Raw genomic sequence first — 9,942 nt, 5'->3', positions numbered from 1 at the left:
GAGGTCTGAAGTATCATATGCCTCTTAACTGTCACTGCCCTTATGCAGGCCGGATGTGATCCCATCTAACGAGTGCTTATGCTGGGATTCCTGAGGTTCATGTTAACGCAGCTTGTTTTATGTTCAATCACATCTGGGAGACCTGTAGAAATGCACATGCAGTTGAATGCACATGAGTATAGTGCATTATGAGGGATCACAGCCCACATACTGTAGATGGCATGACAGGACAGGATCAAATGCATGCATGCGTGCATGGGGTGATATAGGAATTCTGAAAAATTATAAACGTTTCATTCCAGATATCAAAACGGAAATGCTGCTGCAGTTTTTGCAAACAGGAACTTGTGGAAAGAGATAAACCGAAAAGGGAGGGAAAGGAGAGGGAGGGTTTGCGCGCTTGTGGGTATTATACAAAACACCCACATCATGGCAATCTGTGGAGACTCAACCCACAGTACAGAAGAAGGAAAGATCGAGAGAGGAGAGACCAGAGAGATAATGCTTGCAACCTCCTGTTCTCCGTTAAAATACGAGCAGACCCTGGGCACTTAATACAGCACATAAACAGCAAAAACAAAAACACATTGAGGGAAACATGGTCAAACGTGGTGAGTCACAACTCGTTTTATATTTATTGTGGGTTTTGGAGGATTTGAAATGTTGTTGTTGTCTGTAGAAAAGTTACTTTTATTTATTAGTAGTAGTAGTAGTAGTATTTTAGCCTTTAAGAATTTCTATGTATGTGTTAAGCATAAATCTAACACACTTAAATTGCCATTTGTGTAAAAAACAATATAATTTCATTTAATAATTGTGTAAAAAATCTAGATCTGGAAACAAGTCATATATAAAAATCTTATTTTTATTTAGAATTGTATTATTTTATTTTTATTTATTTATTTATTTTGCAGGACAGTTGTTCAAAACTGTGTGTGTAATAATAACTTGGGTAACACTTTAGTACAGGGACCAGTTCTCACTATATACTAGTTGTTTATTAGCATGCTTATTATTAACATATTGGCTGTTTATTAGTACTTATAAAGCACATATTCTGCATGGCCATATTCTACAACCCTAATCCTACCCAATAACTAAACTTAACAACTACCTTACTATTAATAAGCAGCAAATTAGGAGTTTGTTGAGGCAAAAGTCATAGTTAATGGTTTGTTAATAGTGAGAATTGGACCTTAAAATAATGTGTGACCGTAATTTTTAATGTTGACTTATTATTGCTGATCAAATTAAATGAGAGCCTATTGAACTTCCATGCATGTGACAATATGAGATTTATGGGGAAAATTAAGCATAACAGAACAAAATAGGATAAAAAAAAAAAATCATAATATGATAGATTAAAAAAGGTTATTTGTGAGGAATATGAATAACTCGCTGAGCTCATGAGCAAAACCTCCAGAGACAAAAATCAAAACAATCATGCCACTGCTTGAAACAAACATGATCACAGTGACCACAGAGGCCGCAATGAATTATGTTTAAAAATTCATACTTGCAAAACAGTCTTATTTGTGTCTCAGTTAACCATGTTATGTATGCCGTTTTTATCTCCTTACACAATCAACTGTTATTGTTAGGTAACCATTTATCATAAATTATATTTTTACAGCACAAACCTGCCTGTTAAAACATTCATAAAGATGTCATGAACCAACTGGCAATATCGTTTAACTTCTGCACATGTTAATTATAAAGTTAAAGTCGGTGATGATGATGATAACTTAAGGTAAAAGAGCATGTCTCATCCTGTCTTCAGGGTTTCAAAGAACCTGCAGACTGGGGGAAGGTAATGCTGTCTAAAGAGAATAACAATCTGAACACAAGAGCCTGTTACATGCCAAGACAAGTTCTGATAATAAACAAGTACTTGAAGACATGTGGGAGCACAGGATCTTTGTACTTCAAACCAGTTCATTTATTAAAAGTCTTTGAGCTTAAAAAAAAAAACACAGGGAAACAGATACATAGATTTACTGTCGGTGGTAAGGGTTTGACAGGACATCTGAACAGGTTTTAGAGAGTGGGTGTGTGAATGTGTGTAAAGATATGTGTTCATATACACACACATACACACACACACACACGACTCCAATCCATCTGTTAAATGTCTTGTGAGGTGCAAAGCTGAGTGTTTGTACGAAACAAATCCATCATTAAAATGTGTTTTACTTCAAACCATTACTTATGGCTAAAATAGTCTATAATCCACTATAACACTTCCGCCAATGCAGTTGTCTTATCTGAATCAGGAGAGAAATATGCACAGATCAAGTACTGTTTTAGAAGTGAAAACATTCCAAAGAAGTTCTAAACGAATATGTTTGTTGATTGTGTTGTGAGAGAAGATTAACTTTTTCACTACAGCAAACGTTTATGGATTATGGACTCATATTTTGGCCAGAAGCAACAGTTTAAAGTTAAAACACCTTTGTGGTGGATTTGATTCATACAAACACAGCTTTTCACTTCATAAAATGTTGACTGATGGACTGGAGTGGTGTGGATTACTTGTGAATTATTATGATGTTTTTATCAGCTGTTTGCACTCTCATTCTGACGGCACCCATTCACTGCAGAAGGCCCATTGGTGAGCAAGTGATGTAATGCTAAAATCCTCCAAATCTTTTCTGGTGAAAAAACAAACTCAACGGGTAAATTTTCAAACTAAAATGTTTTAAAACTAGTCTTTTAAAAATAAAAGCTCATCCAAATATATATATATATATATATATATATATATATATATATATATATATATATATATATATATATATAAATGCTATAATAGTATATAAATAGTATTCTAAAATAACACTAACGCAGTTCGTAGAACGGGAAGGAGGAGGCGGGAATCGGCAAACATTTAAACAAGTTTAATAAAAATAAACAAACAAAAGTAAATTGGCAGCCCCTCACGGACGACTGCCACACACAAAACACAAAATAAAGTCCAGGCCTGGTCCTCTCTCGTCTTCCACTGTCGTCACTCCTCCTTTTATCCTTCCGGAGCTCCTCCATGGGACTCGAGACCGGTGAGTGGTGCAAGTGTCGCTCATTATCATTAACTCCACCGGCCTCGCTCCGCTCCCACGGCTCTCGGCCCCGCCCCACTCACTACAAACACCGTCAGGTAATACAACTGTCCTGATATAATATCGGTCTCTTCAAATATCAGATAATTTGACCTTGCAATGGCAAGGCAGGTTAGTTCCGGTTGTAAAATATCATGTCAATTAATAATTTATTAAATATATGGCCCATCAGTTATTTGGCCATCCCCGACACACACACATAAACACAAGAGCTGTGTGAAACCTGAGACCGTATCCTAACGGTATAAACGAAGCTTCCTGTTTCCCTGCATTTTACACTCTCTCACTGTCTCTGCATGTGGGAGGAACAGTTGGTGTACGATTTCACCCTGAATAGACAAGTTTATCATCCAGTTTTAACAGACAGTCAGTTATTTTCCAGTTCGCTGGAAGTCCAAGACGTTTCACTCCCCTATCCTCATGCCAGACATTCAGCAAAAGGTCTTGTAAACACCTGTTTCCCTCCAAAAAGATGCACAACTCTTCCCAGTTAAACTGTTTTTGACAATCTTGTGTCTACTAGACAGACGGTTAGAACATATCATGACCTCATGAGTGTGATTTTGTTCCAGTTTGGCACCTCTACGTTTTCAAAGCATTCAGAGGTATTAGAGCTGGCCTTTCATATGTACACAGTTAATCCTTTGAAGAGAGAGACGTGTTCTTTCCTGCCTCCAGATATTACTCATGTGTGCTTATGAAAACTTATGTGGGTGAGAGATGCAGTCGGGGTGTGGAGCACTGGCACGGAGCAAGGTGTCATGCAGTGACATTCTTTCGGGAGAAGAATCAGAAGGTGTTTTGGAATCAAAACACTGATCTTTTGTAACATGAACGCTTGTATTGGTGTCAGCACCTTCATGTACCTCTTTAGAAAAAAATTACTTTATCTTATGTGCCTTGATACATTTATGCTAAAAACAGTAATTTTTACTTGTTTTAAGAATACATCTGCCAAAAATACATACATCCAATGTCACACTAGTCTACCCACTTCATTATTCAATGAATATGTCATTTTAAATACATTGATAGTTGTATCTGATAACATAGACAGGAAAGAAGGAAGGAAGAATATATAATATGTACATAAAATCTATTAAATATATATAAAACATGGTAAATGCATTGAAAATAATTGCTATACATTTTAATTGACATCTTAAGTTTACTTTAAGATGTCATTTAAAATGTATAGCAATTATTTTTGATGCAGTTACCCATTTTGTATATATATACTTTCTAAAAAAGAAAAGAAAAATAGTAAGTTTTAAAAGTTTCTTAACAGTAAGTAATCAAAATCAAATCTACATATAATGACCTATAATGGACCAATATAATAAACCCTCACACGACCATTCAAAAAGTAGGGTCAATAAACAAAAAAAACAAAAAACAAAAAAAAAGGTCTGTAATGCTCGCTAATGCTTTATTTGATGAAAAATACAGCAACACATTAATATAATGGTAAATACAGTAAAACCTTAATATTGTGAAATATCACTACATTTTAAAATACCTGTTCTCTATTTAAATATATTTTTAATATACATGTGATGCAAAGCTGAATTTTCAGCATCATTACTCGAGTCTTCATTGTCACATGACCCTTCAGAAATCATTCTAATATGCTGCTTTGATGCTGAAGACACATTTCTTATCATTATCAATGTTGAAAATGGTTATGCTGCTAAATATATTTATGGAAGTCAAAATATGTATTTTTTAGAATTAGAAAGTTCAAAAGACCAGCATGTACTTTACATAAAAATGTATCAATTTAATGCATTCTGAAAAAGTGATAGGCTAATAAAAGCATTTTTAAAAAAGCATTAGTAGTAGTCGTAGTGTTGTTGTTGTAAAAAATCTTATTTAAAAAAAATAATAATAATAATATTGACCCCCTAACTTTTAAACCGTAATACAGATAGTCTTTGTAGATATATAGAAGTCTTTATATTTTAGGAAGAGAGAGCTACACATTATCCTGCTTGGGAATTTCAAAAGACAAACCAAAAAAATCTGACTAGTTGCATACACAGGACTCCAATTATTGCAAAAGAAACTTGTGTGATTGGTGTTTACTGGACATGACCTTAAACCAGCCTAATTAGTTAGTTCAGAAAACCCACTGAGAAGCTGATTTTGACCATATAGTTTTGTACATGTAATCAGATCTTCCAACACTGTGAGTGCTCTGGAGGTCTCAGATACACCAGCGATGGGGCCTAGCTATTTCCACGGAGGAAAGGTTCAAGAGGGACACGACTAGAATCTTTTTAAAAAATATCTAGAAATGGAAATGGTATTGTACTGTTTCTATCTGTCAGGGCTCGTTCACAGAGGAGAGCATATCAGTTAATATTTCGTGAAAATGACATGGAGCATATATTTCCCAGATACACTGGGCTCTAAAACTTCTTTTGGACAGATTCCAGATGCTACTAAGCTTTCAGGAAGTCTTTGACGTACCAGGAGCCAGACAACAGAAATCAATCAGAGACAAGATTCTAGATGCTTCATGACATCCGATAACTTTTCCAAAGAAAATCCAAGACTAGCAAAGCAGAAATATGATAATAGAAATAAATGGTTAATGCCCATCTTTGCATTCTTCAAATCGAATAAGGCCATTTCTTCATCTTTTCTTACTCTTATTAGAAGTAGTAGTATGGAACTATTTTACTTCAGAAAAATAGCAGGCCCGTGTGTAATCTGCTACAAGAAAGCTAGCTGCTGCCTGACAGACAGTGAGTGAGGCTGGGAAAATACTAATCCAGCACCCATACGATCACCACTGGTGCCCCTCAGGGCTGTGTTCTCTCCCCACTGCTCTTCTCTCTGTGCACCAATGACTGCACATCTAAAGACCCCTCTGTCAAGCTCCTGAAGTTTGCAGATGACACCACACTGATCGGCCTCATCCAGGACGGTGACGAGTCTGCTTACAGACAGGAGGTTAAGGAGCTGGCTGTCTGGTGCAGTCTTAACAACCTGGAGCTTAACATGCTCAAAACTGTGGAGATGATCGTGGACTTCAGGAGAAACCCCCCTGCACTCCCCCCACTCACCATCATGAACAGCACTGTGACTGCAGTGGAGTCATTCAGATTCCAGGACAGCACCATCTCTCAGGACCTGAAGTGGGACATTCACACTAGGGCCTTTCGCACTGCTTTAGTTCCAGAACTAAGAGTAGAGTACTAAAGTACTGGGACAATTTTGCGTAAACTATTTCCCAGTACCATTTCGAAGGGTTGCATTCGCACCGACAGTGGGTACTAAGAAGTGACGTAAGCCAGTAGACAGTGACGTCATTTGTATGCGGCGTTCAACAACGAAAAACAAAGAAGAACAACGTTAACAACAGGAGGATGGAGGATGCTGTGATCGGAGCTGTGTTTTTGTTGTGTCTCGCGGGTTTCACAATAATGGACATGGAATTTCAACGTATACGTCAAGCGATTGAAAGGAAGACTAAAGAATCTCCAACGACAATTTGCAGTGTTACATTTCATTGAGGCTGATAGAAGCACAAAACGCCGTAGACGAAGTCTTCAGGTAAATGCCGTTTATAAAATGGAGTTCCTGGAACTAAAACCGTTCCTAGAACACGCCAAAAAGTGGGTAGTTCCACAATTAGTTTGGGTACTATGAAAAGGTTCCTGCGGTGCAAAATGCCCTATTGACTCTATTGTTAAAAAGGCCCAGCAGAGGTTGTACTTCCTTTGCCAGCTGAGGAAATTCAATCTGCCACAGGAGCTGCTGAAACAGTTCTACTCTGCCATCATTGAATCTGTCCTCTGCACTTCAATTACTGTCTGGTTCAGCTCAGCTACCAAATTTGACCTCAGAAGACTACAGAAAGTAGTCCGGACTGCTAAGCGAATCATTGGTACAACCCTCCCTACTCTCCAAGAACTGTACTTATCCAGAGTGAGCAAAAGGGTGTCATGCTCTACTGGAGCAAGGAGCGAGGAGACACGGAGATATCCAAACACGGAGTTTTATTGAACTTCCAAACACACGGAACATGGAGCTTGGGGGATGGACGAACAATACAGGACATGGGAGACAGGGAGACACAGGGCTAAAGAACACTGGGAAATCAACAGGGAAGAACGGAAACAGGTGCAGGGCAATTAAACACAGGGCTAGGGACTAATCAACTAATGAACATGGAACGAGGACAGGAACAGGAAGGCCAAATATGGGCACGAGAGGCGGGGAAACACGAGACACAGACTTACAAAGGGCTGGGAAAATCACTCTGGATCCCTCACATCCAGCACACTCCCTCTTTGAACTGTTGCGGTCTGGTCGACGCACATATTTATTACATTTCAAATTTGCACCTAACATACCTGTACATACTGAATTGTCTATTTTGTATATTGTTTGTGTGCTATTTTGCATATTGTCCATTTTGTATATTTGTACATTATTCTTATTTTTTTAATGTATCTATTTATTTTTTTATTATTATCTGTGTCCTGTCGCTGTCATTCTGTCACACTGTGGATCTACTGTCACTAAAACAAATTCCTCGTATGTACAAACATACCTGGCAATAAAGCTAATTCTGATTCTGATTATCCGTCGCCCTTTGCAAGTGTGTCATAACATAATTTGATGATGCTAATTACATGATGCTCCCTTCCTGTCTAACTGGACTGTTCTTTTTGACAGAATAAATCAAGGGGTCAAGGGTCATCTGGTTACCATGGCACTGTTAGCCCCTGCTGGTTGATATTATAACTAGAGAATCTGGCTGTAGTGAGCAGAATATGTATAGAAGACAAGCTCGTCCAGCGTTGACTGAAAAAATACTAAAACCAAAGTCACTTCCTCCTGAACTGCATTTAGTTTTCATTCATATTGTACTCCACATTTATAGTTTCAGTCAGTTTCTCCTGATTTTGTTGTTTTATTTAGCTAAACGATTTCCAAGTTCTCATTTTTGTAATGACTTTAGTTAATAATAACTAGTGCTGGGCAAAGATTAATCGTGATTAATCGCATCCAAAATAAAAGTTTTTCTTTATATAATATATCTGTGTGTGCTGTGTATATTTATTATGTATATGTAAAGACACACACATACAGTATATATTTTGAAAATATTTACATGTATTTACGTGTATATATTTATATTCATATAATTTATATTATATATAAATATATTTAATATATAAACATAACATTTTTCTTAAATATATACATGCATGTGTGTGTATTTATATATACATAACAAATATACACAGTACACACAAATATATTATATAAAGAAAAACTTTTATTTTGGATGCGATTAATCACGATTAATCTTTGCCCAGCACTAATAATAACCTTATGATTCATCATTACAGCTGTTTCATTTTCAGTGCTGCTGCTGGCAACAGTCTTGCATTGTTTAAACGGCTGAGCTCGCTTTCACTCCATCCAACCTACACACCCTTCATTTCACTCCAGATTCAACTCCCCCTCCATCATTCCCTCCTCTGCCTTTATTCAACCAGTCTCCTACACACATTTATCCAAAACAGCTAAAGATAAAGGCCACTGGCGGAGGTCTCTGATTTAACCCAACATCTTTATTTTCCTTTCTCTCACACAACATGTGGTAAGACTGCTGGTACCTGCACCTGTTTTTTACTAATTGTTTTATAGCATTGTCATTGCTAAAATCTATTTGAATTTAGTTTGATTTTCCCATTAAAATAAATACCTCTTATGAAATCCAAAACTAATTTTAAAATAAAAATGCCACAAATTAATTTGAGTTTTTGATGCATGATCAGTGTTGGGCAGTAACTAGTTACTAGTAACTTGTAATAATATTACTTTTTGCAGTAACTAGTAGTCTAACTAATCACTAAAAAGATTTCAGTAATAATATTACAGTTACCATCCATAAAACAGCTTAGTTACTTTTGATGCCTCAACCCCGCTGATTTAAAATCCAATCATCAAATAATTCCTAGATTTATTTTTATAATTTTCACGACTCGATGTGATGTGATGCATGTGATGTCCCCAGTGCAGCAGGCAAGCTTGGAATATGGAAAAGCTTGCATTCAGCAGATGGAAATAATGCATTATATTGATATTGTCAGGAAAAAAGATGACCTGAACACTGTTGTGTAATTTATGGCTTTACTTTACTCTGGCATTACATCCCTTCCACATCCCTCTGATCAACATGTGGTACATTATATTACTATAATTAAACATCTTTTTGGAAAATTAAACAGTTTCTTACAAACTTATGTGATTTGATAAAATACATAATGAAATATAATTGTATATGGGTAACAGATGTAATAAAAAGTGAAGAGGACTTTGAATATCTTGATGAAGAAGTTTATTGCAGCATAGCAGTGACAAAGTACATGTAGTACCTTGCGTTCAACGGAGTCGGAATGAACCCAGAACATCATAAGTTTACTACCCTACATGTAAATGAAATTGCTCCTTTTGTAACAGCTGTAGTCTGTCTGACACCCTTTTGTCTGAGGTGGTTCTCAGTGTCCCACACCTGCTCCCATTTTACAATTGGTCACCTTTTGCTCAGGATGTGATCATCCCAAATGGTCTACAAACAACTGTTGACTTTCTTATTCTCTATAATAATTAAGCCATTTTGGGAAATGAGCATGATCAAATATATTGTGGAGTGGAAGTTGGGTCGAGGCAGACTATAGATTCTTACACAGAGAAATTTCAATTAGCTTCAAGCTACACATGACAATTAATGAGATTAATACAACACTTCTACTTGAATGTCACTATCAGTCACTACTGAGTGTTTGTTATAACTTCTGAC

General features: G+C 36.6%; 1 protein-coding gene across 1 annotated transcript in view; it reads left to right on the top strand.

Annotated features, from left to right (window-relative positions):
• Positions 1 to 420: 420 nt before the first annotated feature.
• LOC306848912 (leucine zipper putative tumor suppressor 1-like) overlaps positions 421 to 9,942 on the top strand; it is a 29,757-nt gene continuing 20,235 nt past the window's right edge. Inside the window, exon 1 of the mRNA XM_079383705.1 lies at positions 421 to 611. The gene's annotated coding sequence lies outside the window, so the exon portion shown is untranslated. The remainder of the gene's footprint in view (positions 612 to 9,942) is intronic.

This window comes from Barbus barbus (assembly GCF_936440315.1).
Source record: "Barbus barbus genome assembly, chromosome: 29".
Lineage (NCBI taxonomy): Eukaryota > Metazoa > Chordata > Actinopteri > Cypriniformes > Cyprinidae > Barbus > Barbus barbus.
This window is presented reverse-complemented; position numbering and strand designations above follow the sequence as displayed.